The following is a 13,433-nucleotide window of genomic DNA, read 5'->3' as shown; positions in this document are numbered from 1 at the left end:
GGAGACGGACATGACCACGGAGGAAGACCCCACCGCAGGCCATGTCTGCTGCAGGGCATGGAAGGCAGGCAGAGCCCAGTGCATGGTGGCGAGGAGTGGGGGGACACAAAGGAGCCCAAAAAGGGACAGGGGCTGGGAACAGGTGAGGACAGCAGGGCTAAGCAAGTGGCTATAAATAGCAGGTGAGCCCTGCATGAGAAGAAGCCAGGGAAGGTCCTGGATAATGGGGGGGGGGGCACATGCAGATGGTGGGGACAGCCTCTTTCAGGAAGGAACTCAGGGCCGGTGGGGCTGGCATATGATCTGGAGTGACAGCAAGGTGATGAAAGGTCACTGTTGCCCGAAAGTCCACGGACCAGCAAGGCAGCCTCTAGTAACAGGAGCACAAGAGTGAGCAAGGTGTGCTGCAGACTGGACTTGGGAAACGCATTCTGCAAAGTCCACTCAGACAAACGGAGCTTCTTTAGTTACAGGTGAGGCTCCCGTGGGTACACAGGAAATCAGTGTGCTCATGTTCCTATAGCTGACACATCTCACTGTTTATTTATAACCCGCTGTCTACCCTTTCTCTGCCCCAAACCCTTCAAAGTTCCCTGCTTTGCTCCAAGGAAAAGCCGCAATCCGGGAAAACCAGGAGATAAGACACAGACCTGGAGAAGGTATCTGCAAAACACACATCCAAGCAGACCTGTAACCTGCACATACAAAGAACTCTCGGAACTCCATAATCAGGAAACAACCCAATTTTTAAAATGGGCCAAGGGTCTGAACAGACAACTTGCTAAAGAAGATACACAGATATCAAATGTGTTAGTGTAACCGTGGCCTCTTAGCTTGCCTTGAGGAAGAGCTGCCTGTAGAATTAGTAAGCTCTTGGTGTGTCTCTGGGTGGCTGACGTATAGGCCAGCAAACTGCACAAATGGAGGGAGAAGACCCGCCCCGGATGTAGGGACACCAACCAATAGGCTTGTAGCCTGGACAGACTAAAAAGGGAAAGAAAGGACGTATTTCCCTTTTTCTGGAGGAGCTTTGGTCTCCAGTTCCTGCAGCCTCCAGCACAGACTTCATGTTCCACACAGACTCTGGCTTTCCAATGCAGGCTCACATGAGTAATCACACCGAGCTCCAGACCTTCAACCTTCAACTGCTCCCAGATCCTCCCTCTCACCAGCACACAGACATCTGGACTCTTCGGTCTCTGATCAGGCAGGAGGCCATGGGGACTCTCCTGATTTGAATCCTGTTAGCCTACCTCAGAAGCCCCCTGTATAAGCATACACACATTTGATGCTGAATCTGCTGCTCTAGAGGACCCTCACTAATACAGTCAGCTTTCTATTACCAGAACAAATACCTGAGATGAATCAGCCTAGAAAGAGGAGAGGTTTGTTTGGCTCACGTTTTCAGAGGTGTTCCTCTATGGTTTCTTTCTGCCCTGTGGCAAGAAGAGGAAGCCGCTCACCCCATGGCACCCAGGAAACAAAAGAACAGAGGACAGGGCAGGGTCCCCGGGTCCCTTTCAAGGGCTCCACCCAGGGGCCTAACTTCCTCCCACCAGGCCTCCTCCCAGGGCACCCCAAGCTGAGGACCAAGCCTTCAGGGGACACAGCGCCACACGAGCATATGGAAAGACGCTGCAGATCCTGTATCCCTAGGGAAATGCAGAGTGAAACAGGAAGTGCACTGCACATGGATGGGAATAACAAAACCCGACGACACCGAGTGCTAAGGGGGACGTGGAGCAACAGGGACTCATGTTCACTGCGGGGAGAAGAGCAATACGCACAGCCTCTTCAGAACCACAGGTGGTTCCTTACACGTTGGTATTCACCTAGATGAGTTAAAAACTTATATGCACATGAAAACCCATGAGTGGATGTCCACGCAGCCTCATACAGAATTGCCACCACCTGGAAGCCAGCAGCCAGTCTTCTGGAGCCGATGTAAATAAACAGCGGCTCATCACACACACCACTCAGAGGTGGAACGAAATGTCCCACGGAACTGTAAGAAGACGAGGCATGGACTAAGGGCTGACTGGAAAGGCTGTGCACTGAGTGGTCCCAGCTCCACAGTGCTCGGGGAAGACAACACTAGAGATGGAAACCTCGGAGCTCTCAGGGCAGGGGCAGAGAATCTAGGGCAGGGAAGTGCTCCCACTCGATGCTGAAAAGTGGGCTCACCCTGTTACACACTTGTGAACCCAAGGTTAGTAAACACGGAGTGTGCGTGTGCATGTCCCCTCAAAGATCCATGTGTAGAAGTACTGCCATGGTAACCATGGAGATGGAAGCTACACAGAGAAAGGCCCTGGGGCTGTGTCCTCAGACAGTTGAATGCAGGCACTGCAGCAGTGGGTCCCTAAGAGAAAGCAGGAGCTCTGTGGCCCTCTGGCCTCTCAGGGGCTCCCTCGTGCCCTGCTGTGTCCTGACGTGGCAGGGAGACACCCATCAGACGTGGCCCCTCAGTCTGACTTCCCAGCCTCCAGAGCCCTGCACCCAGTGACCTCAGCCTGCTCACCATGTACCCAGGCCAGCAGGAGCAAACTGAGACAATGCTGACGAATCAGTGCTGGCCATCAGTTCAAGAGCAGCACTCTCGTGCAGGATGTTGATGACTGAAGGGAGACAACATGAAACTCTATTTTCTGCTCAATGAAGTGTAATAGTAATGAAAGTCCTTACAGTGCCCCTGTGGGCCCTGCAGTCCTTTCCCTCAAGCAGTTCTGGGACTTGCTGGCCACCTACCTCAGGACTTTTGCACTAGCTATGCCCTCTGCCCATCACACTCTCCTCCCAGAGATTCATGTCACTCCTTTCTTGGCTCCTATTTATCATCAGATCTCTGTTCCCAGGACACACCTCGGTCACCCCGACCCTGGTCACCCAATGCATAGTTCCCACAGTGCCCTTGTGGCCGGCATCCCCTGCCCCCAGCCCACTGTGCTCCTCCGTAACTCATGTCCCTGGCGAACAGGCTGGATCACTTCCTTAGGTGCTCTACAGATGCCACATGCCCTGCGCCACACATGGCATGCCCATACAGAGGACTGGTCTGTCCAGGGAAATGGCGTCTCCCCATGGCTCATGTGGCCATCTAATATATTTTTCCTTCTTTAACTGGTGCATGTGTGGAGTACACATTGATCACATTCAGCATATACATAAGAGTCATGTACATAACACATCTTCATTCTTTCTTCATCCCCTTCCCATCCCTTCCTATTTCCTAGTATCCATCTTTTATGTTGCTCTTTATTTCTACTTTGTGTTTCTCACATAAGAGAAATCATGCAATATTTAAGTTTTTGGGTCTGATTTCTTTCACTTAGTGTCATGATCTCCAGATGCATCCATTTTCCTCAGATGCCTCAAGTTTATCCTTCTTTATGTCAGAGTGGTGCTCCGTTGTGCATCAATACCACATTTTCTGTATCCATTCATCTGTTGATGGCCATATAAGCTGCTTCCAAGATGTAGCTATCATGAGCTCTGCTGCTATAAACATGGGTATGTGTGTATCACTGTAACATGTCTTTAGCTCTTTCAGGAAGATATTTAGAAGGGGAATAGCTGGGTCAAATGAAACCTCTACTTTTAGTTTTTTAAGGAATCTCCATACCTAATTTCCATAGTAGTTGTAAGTTTACAACCCACCAGCAATAGGGAGGGTTTCTTTTTCTCCACATGGGCACTTCATTCCTTCTCTGTTCAGTGAGTTACTGAGTTCAAGGCCTGTGCCTACCGAAAGTCCTGCTGGCACTCATTCAGTACCACGAGTCACCTGGGACCATGACCCAAAGTGAAGCCACTGCTGCTGTAGCCCGGGGAAGTGGAAAGTAAAACACAGCAGGGGGTGTGGCCAGCACAGGGTGTTGCAGGTGACTTTGTTATCACGTGAGCATCAGTGAGGGCTCACACAAAGATGGCGACCATGTCCTAGCTGGGCATGGTGGCACACACCTGTAATCCCAGCACTCAAGAGGCTGAGGCAGGAGGATTGCCACAAGTTCAAGGCCACCCTGGGCTACACAGTGAGACCCTGTCTCAAAAAACCAAAAGATTAATGACAGAGAGAGAGAGAACCCTGTGGGACCACCATCAATGACCAATAACTGCAACTGCAGCTCGAGACTGTAATTGCTCCTTTATGAAAATCAAATATTTAAGACGGGTGCTCTCCTCAAACTCGATCTTTAGAAATACAGTCACTAGGCCAAATGAGGCAGAGACTTGGGCTCTCTGGTTTTCCCTACACCCTCCTGCCACGAGGGACAGACGTACCTGCCCCGAACCCAGCCGGGCCCAAGCTCAGTTTTCCCTATGGCACATGGGGCAGGGGCACCGGCTCAGTGAGCAGCTGAGGAGCTCGGGTTACAGCTCCCGCTGTATCACTGGGAGCATCCCTGGGCCCCTCCACCAGCTGGCAGCTCCCTGGGCCGCTCCGCCCATCGCTGGTGCCTGGTCTCCGTTTGTAAGGTGCACGTTCAAGGGACTGCGTTACATCAGCTTCTGTTTCACAAGGAGCCGCAGGGCTGCTGCGATGCTGACAGAGACAGAGAGAGACAGAGACAGGGAGCAAAAGAAGAGGGGGGGAGCCACCCGGCTGCAGCTCCTGCCCAGCAGCATCCGCCTGGCCACGGGCTCGCCTCCTCCTGGCACCCACTGCTGCGTGTCTGTGTCCTGTCTGGTGTCTTGACGAGCATAGTGGCTTGTACGTCCCCACGTTCACCGACTGCCTTGGGCCACCTCAGCTCTGTCCTGAGCCCATCCACGGTGGCGGCTCCCCTGGCCCAGTCCTCCCGGTGAGACTGCTTTCTGAGAGGCCTGTGTTTTCTTCCACCACAGCCTCTCAAATTCCCCTTACGACAGCTGCCTGGGACTCCGTGGCGATCTGTTGGGGGGACGTCAGGAAAGGGACCTCAGCCCTGCCACTTCAGAGCTTCCGGTTGGGTGGACGTGGTGCGGTGATGTGGGCCTGTGAGCCCAGCACTCTGAGAGGCTGAGGCTGAGGTAGGAGGATCACAAGTTCGAGGCCAGCCTGGGCAACTTAGCAACTTAGTGAGACCCTGACTCCAAATAAAAGCTAAAGAATGGCGAGGGATGCAGCTCAGTGCAAAGGCCTGGCTTCAATCTCCAGTACCAAAAAATGAAACAAAGCGGCTCTCCTGATGGCACCCAGCTCCTCCTGTGCCCCATCCAGTTTTTCTTCTGTGACCAGACGTAGGGGTGAGGCATCATCACTGCTTTCTACTTGGTCAACTAAACTGGTCACCGAGTGCATCCCACCACTGGAGGGCACCCCAGCAGCAGGCTGGAGGGGCCGCGTGGATCCTGTGAGCCCCGCCAGCAGCGTTGGCCCCTCAGCGACCAGGGCAGCCCCTGCGAAGGAGCCCCAGCTGCCACCGTGCCCAGCCTGCTCCCACCAGGGCTCCACTCCAAGGGTCAGCAACTTTCCCCCAAAGCCTCGGCCTGGAAGGGACTCTACCCCCCGCCAGGTGCCTATGTGACTTCTGTCACATGCGCCCAGCTCCTCCCAGCTACTGTTTGGAGGGCTGGCGCCTCTGCCCCTCGCATCCAGGACAAACTCTCAGCTCGGTCTAGAGCTGGTGCTTCTCTCTCATTGTAGAAGAAGCCTTCTGAGGCACAGAAACAAACAGCGGCTCCCACTCCTCTGACTCCTGAGTCCTCCCACCAGCAGGACTCCTGCCCAGCCTCCTGCCTCCTGCATGCAGAGGCTCCGGGGCTACGGGGACGCAGGTGCAGTGAGGAGCCACACAGGGCACCCGGGGACTGCCAGCCGGGCCAACGCGGAGGACACGGGACACGCCCGCCCCTGTCATGGTACTGGCTGGCACCGCAGGCCACGTCTGGTCCTGGACTGTGGGCCCCGGGCCCGGCGCCAGCACCTCCTCGGACCTGGTCAGGGAGGCAGGTTCTCCGGCTCCCCGCTCAGGCTCCCCCATGGCACTCAGGCCCACAGAGCCACCTCGCCGAAGGACAACGACAGCCAGGCTGCGGGATTCCAGAGAGCCCGGACGCTAGCACTCTCACCCGGCGCTCAGCGCTACCTGCCCATCTTAGGGGATGGATGCCCAGCCGACCCAGGGCTCCCCAACAGGACGCCACAGCATCCCTGGCCACGCCTCCCCACATCCTCCAAGGAAGGGGGATGCACTTGCTCCCCACTCAGACGAACAGCTGAACCGCAGATGTTTTAAGCTGTGAATGCGGAAGACCAACCCTGAAACTGCTTACACCTGCCGCCGGAATTTGGCAACGCTGTTCCCCATAAACACTACTCCCTCTACCTTCCTCTCCCTCCATTTATCATGAAACTTCACACATGGGGAGCTTTCTCTAAGAGTGAAGAGAACGCAGAGGGACATAAAACTACAATTCCAACAGCGCTTAACTTGAACCCGAACTTCCTGAAAGTTATGCCCCGGCGACCCTAAAATGCCCTAACTCTATCAGACCTGGACCCTCCGACACCGGCTGAAAGACAGAGGCTCGGCAGAGGGCAGTGAGTGCCTCACAGCACCACCACTACCTCAGAAGACACTTGTTATCAAAAGAACCCAAGAGGAGCGAGGAAAGCACTGCACGGACGCATCCACAAGACTGACGAGAATCCCAGGCGCTCCCGCCTCAGACCAACAGATCCATCGGAAGAGAAAGGAATGCATTTCCAACGTGAGGAAGGAGAGGAAAGTATCCTACATGGATTTCCCCGATCTTATTGGATGAGACAAATTTTTCCAGAGTCTCCTTTTACTTAGAAAAACATAGCCATTGCCGGGGATTCAGCTCAGTGGTTCCATCGCTTGCCTTGCAAGCACAAGGACCCGAGTTCGATCCCTGGTACCAAAAAAAAAGAAAGAAAGAAAGAAATTGACAATGGATAGAAAAACATACCCATGTCCGGCATGGTGGTGCACGCCTATAATCCCAGCACTCAGGAGGCTGAGGCAGGAGGACTGCCGTGAGTTTGAGGTCAGCCTGAGCTACACAGTGAGTTCAAGGCCAGGCTGAGCTGCATAGTGAGACTTTGTCTCAAAAGCAAAAAAAACAGGGCAGAAAGTTAACATCCTATCAATGGCATTTTCAGTAAAGCTGCTGACACTACTCTCCAGCTAAGCCCCTTGCAAGCCACTATAAATCCATGCACCTCACATCTGGGGTTTCCAAGGGCACCCAGCCCCGGGCTGCTCAGGGTCAGCCTGTCTTCTCACACTCCAGCTCCATTTTCAATGTCTTCCAGACCCGCGGGCCACATCTCCGCCCTCCCAGCCCTCTCTTCAGACCTAACACACACACACACCTGGCTTCTACCCAGGACCCCTGGCTGAGACCCAGCGAGGGTTTCCCCGGGCCAGTCTGGCTCCGCCTGGTTTCCCGGAACAGGGACCAGGCCCTTCTCTCCTTCCCAGCACGGCCGCCGCCGCTCTTGGGGTGGCACCGGCCAGGCCTCTGGGCAGCACAGCGGCCTCCACTCCCTGCCGTCTCCTCTCCCAGCACCCTGGCCATGCCTGCAGCTTCCTGGGTTCACGGGCGCTGCCTGCTCACCCACTTCCAGCTCCCAAGGCCGGCCCCAGCCTCCTCTGCCTGCACTGGACTCTGTCTAAACTGCGGTTCCCAAATTCACACTCTGGCTGACGTGCTCCAGGCGCCCTCGCTCCCCAAAAATTCACCCTAACCACACACTCAGCACAGCCCACCCTTGATCTGGAGCACAGCCCGGGCTGCCGACAGGCTCCCTCAGGGGCCACCCCATCTTTCCCACTCCGCAGGCCCAGGGCCTCCCTGAGCAGAGCCACTGGTGAAGCCCTGAATACCGCTGGGTTCCGCCTTCATCTTCCTGGCCGCCGGGCCCCACTCCCATCCAGGCCTCGCTCCCAACAGCTGTCCACGAGCAGCGGGCAGCGGGCTGTTGTGCTCTCCAAACACGCTGGCCACATCACTCCCCCTTGGGACCCTGGAAGGCACCAAAGCCTTTACAGCGGCAGCCGGCCAGGCCCTCTGTGCCCCTCTGCTGTCCCTGCATGCGCCCTCGGCCACTGGCCTCTCCTGGCGCCGCAGGACCCTGGCCAGCAGAGTGCAACTCCAGCGCAGACTCAGTGTGATGCCTTCCCCAGGCCAGGCCACCCGCCCAGGTGCCAGGGGTTGGCCCTTGAGGCTCTCTTGGAATCTGCTTCTGGCCTGCAGGGCACGCATCTCTGTTGCTTGTCCAATCAAATTGTGTCATTTATTTAATGTTCTCCCCCACCAGATACTACTCAAGGCTATTTCTGCAAATCATAGAATCTGCAGGACCTCACACAATCCTTGGAATGCAGCAGACACCTAATCAAGATTTGATGAGAAAATAAACGAATGAATAGATAAATAGATGAGCTCTCTGGCAATAAATCACTTTCTCCATAAATGTAAGGACCCTATTTGCCCTTGTACATTAAAACCCATACACAATTTTGGGGCTCACAAATCTGGTTGAAGAGTAGGAGACAACTGGCCAAAGGAGTTAAAGCAACAACAAAAATGTAATCATGACAGGACGAAGACTGCCACCTGCTAGGTCTTGAGTCACCATGGACACACGATGGTCTCTGATGGGGGCAGCTTGGTGACTGTCCACCCTCGTGAAACCCTCACAGGGCCCACAGCCTCTTCCAGTGCAGCCACTTCCTCTTGTCCCCAGGACAAGCAAGCACTGACCCGCTGTCACTATGGTCACCTTGCATTTTCTAGGGGTATATGGGATACAATCCAAAAATACAATGAATGTCCAACTTTTTAAAAACCTATTAAAGTAAAACACATTGCCAGGAACCTCCTTAGAACTCCTTGGCTTCAAACACACTCATCCCATCGGCCTCACCACTTCCTGCAGCAGCTCTGGAGCCCTCTCTCCTGAGGGTCTTTAGTTGTGTTGTTCAAGCTGCCTCGATGCCCTGAATCAATTCAAAACATTTCCCTTTTATGGTCATTTTGACTTTGGTGAGGAGCCAGAAGTCACACAGTGCCAGATCTGGTGAATAAGGTGGACGAGGACACAGCGTCATGTTTTTACAAGCTGCCTTTCCACTGGATGGTGCTCAGCAGCTGCCTAAGGGCACTCACAAAAGAGGACTCCAGAGCTGTTTCAGAAAGTGGCAAGAATAATGGGATAAGAGTGTTCAAAGCAAAGGGGACGAGCTGAGAGGGACTCGTGGTGATGCAGCTTTCATTATTATACTTTTTTTCTTTAACATTCACCATATTTCCTGATGCCCTTGCCCATGGGTAATCTCACACGGGAAGCACTTGTACAGCCTGGGGCCTGCCATTCCATTCAGCATCACACAGAGCCTCACCCATATTCTAGGCTGTATTTTCTACTGCTGAGCATTCCCCCATTCATGGGTTTACGACTATTCCTCCAATCGCCAGCTGAGAGGCATCTGCCTGCCCATTCCCACCCTGTGCTCTTGACAGCGCAGCTGCCGGAGCGTGTGTGCCGGACTTGGCTGGAACACACCACCCTCACTGTCTTGGGCAGATACCCAGGGAGGGCTGCCACACTGGGCAGACACGCATCTGTATTTCAAGAAGCTGGCGATCTGCAAGGGAAATGCTGCACTGCACACTCCCACCATCAGTCCCAGCGTCCAGTTCCTTCAGGTTTGGGAATTCTTCAGGAATTCCAGCTAGGAGTCCTTAGACACTTAAGTAATTTGCAAATATTTCCTCCCAACCTGTGCATTGCCCTGTTGTTCTTTTAGCAATGTCTTTGAAAGAACAGAACTTGGGTTGTTATTTCTGTGTTTTGAGGCAGGGTCTCACTATGTAGCCCGGCAGGCCTCAAACTCACAGCAACCCTCCTCCCTCAGCTCAGACATGCACCACCATGCCTGGCTCAGAACCTTTTCATTTTGATTAAGTCCAATTTATTAACTCTTCCTTTTATGGACCATGGTTTTGATGTCCTAAGAAATCCTGCCTGGTCCAAGATCACAATGTTTTCTCCTGTGTTTCCTTCTAGAAGTTTTACATTGTTAGGTTTTCCATTTCACTCTGTGATTCACTTTTGAATTAGCCTCTGTATGCTGTGCAAGGTACAGCTGGAAGCTCCTTTCTTACAGTGTGGATGGCCCACAGTGAAGGGCTGCGCTCCCTGCTGACAGCCGCACGTCCTGCTACAGTCCATGCCTGCACCTGCTGATGTCTTGTCCATCTGCTTCTCTGTCTTCAGGCGGAACCGTGCCACCTCCCTCCTGGAGCTCTGAGAAGCCTAGAAACCACATTCCCAGCTCTCTTCCTCCTTCTCCTCCTCCTCAATGCCATGTTGCTGTTCCAGGTCCTCTGAATCTTCATATAAATTTAGAATCATCTGTCAAGTTCCATCAAAAAAAAAAAACCCTTGGATCTTAGATCCTGGTCCTGATTCTGTTGGCTCGGCAGGTCAGGAGGGAGAACCAGCATCCTTGGCCGGTGAGAGTCTGATGCCAGCGCTGTCTCTACAGTGGCTGAGTCCTCAGGGTCACTCTGCAACATCGGTGCTTCGCGCAGGGCAGGTCTGTCTGAATTTTGTCAGATTTATCCACAGCATTTCTTTCACTTTTCTTTTCCCTTTGCTGGTGCAAATGATATTTTTAATTTCTATTTCTGATCGTCTTGCTGGTGTACAGAACTCCAACAGATTTCCCCACCCTGGCCTCATATACTTCAGACTTCTCAATGCACTTACTAGTTCTGGGATGCATTTTGGAATTCCATCCAACCTTCCAAGGAGGTTGTGTGTCCTTGCTGTACACATGCCGTTTTATATCTTCCCTTGCATCGTGGATGCCTGCAACTTCTATTCCCCAGACATCCAGCACAGGCTGAATGGGGATGTCTTCCTGCGGTAGGGCCTCTCTCCCCGCAGTGCAGGGGCGGGAACCTTTTACAATGTAGAGATATCAGCCTGGTAGGTATGTCCAGTTCTGATGTAACTCTGTGACATAAATTACACCCAACCAGACTGTAAAATGTTAGCGTATGCCAATATAAAGGAGACAAAGACACCAAAATTATATAAAAGGTGCAACTCCAGCCTTTGGATCCAAATCTGTTGAGTCAGTGCCGGCACCAATAAAGCTGCTTCCTGGGGAAAGGCCTGGGTCTCCTGTCTATGTGAAAATCCCATAGACACCTTGCTTCTGGTCCAAGGGGCAGCTTCCCATGGTCGTGAGATCAGGGACTCCCCTTCCATGGGTTGCGGGTGTTTCTGTCTACACCTGGAGTGATGAGAGTTTTTTTTTTAATCATAAATGGATGCTAGATTTTATGAAATTTTTCTGCATCTATTGAAATAATACTACGGCTTTCCTTTTTTAGTTTGTTCCTATCATGGGTCACATCGAGTCCTTTTCCAATGAGGACCAACACTGGAATCCTAAGGTTAGTCCCTCTTGGTTATGCACGGCCCTTCCATATTTCACTGAGTTCATGACAGTCACTGTCTACGGTCTTCTTACTGCGTCACTGTCAGGCGTTACTGGGGGTAAGCTGGTCCTGTGGGAAGGATTGGGAAGTCTTCCCTCGCTTCCAATTTTTTACAAGAGTTTGTGTAGAACTGACATTATTTTTCCCTAAATGTTTGTTAGAATTCTGCAGGAAAGCCATCTGGCCTATGATTTTTCTTGTGAGAAATTCCTTTACCTACAAATGTGGTTTTGGAAACAGAGACAGGGCTTCTCAGGCTCTCTGTTTCTTCCTGAGCGAACCTTGGTAGTTTGTGTTCCGAGGAACCTGCCTGTTTCGTGGAAGCTGCAGACTTTATTGGCATAAAGATCCCAGATGCTGTCACTTTCACTCTCTGTTGACTTGGGTGATGCCTCAGATTGGTCCTTGTGTATTTTCTTTTCCTCAGTCTGGTAAGTGGTTTGTCAATTTTACTGATTAGTCTAAGAAGCAGCTTTTGGTTTTAGCAATTTTCTACAGGAATTTTCCATGGATTTCCATGCCTCTCTGTGCCATGCTTGCTCCCTGACTCTTCAGGGTCCATTTCAGACCCCAAAGACAGAGCTGCACAAGGGATGGCATGGTCCTCGGGACCGTTCTACCATTCGGAGCCAGTGCCACAGCCTGGCCGGCATGGAGAGACGATGTCGCGGGACTCAGGGTCCCTGCAGGTTGCCCTGCTTTGTCAGAGGCACGGTGAGGGCACTCTCCTCCTCTCCAAGTGTCCCGATTCATAGAGTCTGGAAGACTTTCAATCCCACTCTCCTGTCACTAAAAAATGCAACCTCCGAGGCCCTTTCTGGAAACTTCCCCTTTGACACAAGTCTGTCAGGAATTTGAACACATGCTATTTATAGAACATGTTTTCAAAAGAAACAGAAATGCATTTGCAAATCTGAACCATTATAACCGGAGAAAGTCTGTTTCTACCAGAAGTCTGCAACCGGCACCCCTGTTTTGTGAGATTAATTATACAATCACAGATCTTAAATAAGACAAGTTCTTCAGCACCACAGGAAAAAGCAGGCTCGAGATCACTCAAGGAAACTCAAGGACAGCCTGGAGGAAGACCCGATGTCCCAGGGGCCGCCTGCTCCTCCTGGAGAGCTCAGCATGGGTAGTGAGAACCACTGGGACTCTTCTGAAACTCCTACTTCCTGTCAGTATCACTGCAACGTTCTCCTTGAAGTGAATGACAAAGTCATAATCTCGCAGCATGTGTTCAGAGAGCAATTGGCCTTTTCAGAAAATCCCGATTACAGAACAGCACTGTTGCTCTCGTACGAGCTTGGACCACTAAGGACAGGAAGTTGGGGGGATGCTCCTAGTTCGGTGTGGCACCCTCCAAGCTGAGAGCAAGAGGCCACCGCAGCCACTGTGTCACAGGTAACCCACAGTGAGGCCCTTCCACAGAAGGTGCTGCTCTCAGAACTGTCAGAAGCAGGCTTCCCGGCAAGAAACAACTCAAAATCAACAAACTCGGAGCTGTGGGCTCCTGCTTCAGACTGAGCAACTTAATATAAACTGCGTGACATGCCTGCTTTTATATGCACTTTTCCAGGTGCTGCATTTCACATCGCTTCTTTAGAGAAAGGGAAGAACACTATCAGCCCCTTAAAAACTACTCCAGTTATACAAATGGTGTTCAAAATACGTGGTGAAAGTGTAACTTTAAAAACTTTATCACAGTAAGACACAGTGCCATGAATCCCCTCAGAACCCTCCCCTCACTTCAGCACCTGTGTCCCACCGTCCTTGCCGCTTCCTGCAGCAGCTCTGGAGTTCTCTTCCCTGAGGCTCTTTAGAGTCTGATCAAAAGTATAGCCAATGCTGCTGCCGAGCGTCAGCCAGCAGAAAGGCAGCTGATAAAAACACGATGCTGTGTCCTCGTCCACCTTGGTCTCCAGATCTGACACTGCCGGCTCTTCCTCAAAGTCAAAATGACT

General features: G+C 52.3%; 1 protein-coding gene across 5 annotated transcripts in view; it reads right to left on the bottom strand.

Moving 5' to 3' along the window:
• Arhgef7 (Rho guanine nucleotide exchange factor 7) overlaps positions 1-13,433 on the bottom strand; it is a 114,952-nt gene that overhangs the window by 95,455 nt on the left and 6,064 nt on the right. The gene's annotated exons all lie outside the window — the stretch shown is intronic.

The sequence above is a fragment of the Heterocephalus glaber genome, unplaced genomic scaffold, assembly GCF_053883595.1.
Source record: "Heterocephalus glaber isolate CG9 unplaced genomic scaffold, H.glaber_assembly_v1.0 deba00001579, whole genome shotgun sequence".
NCBI classification, from domain to species: Eukaryota; Metazoa; Chordata; class Mammalia; order Rodentia; family Bathyergidae; genus Heterocephalus; species Heterocephalus glaber.
Note: the sequence above shows the minus strand (reverse complement) of the source record. Positions and strands in the feature narration are given on the sequence as shown.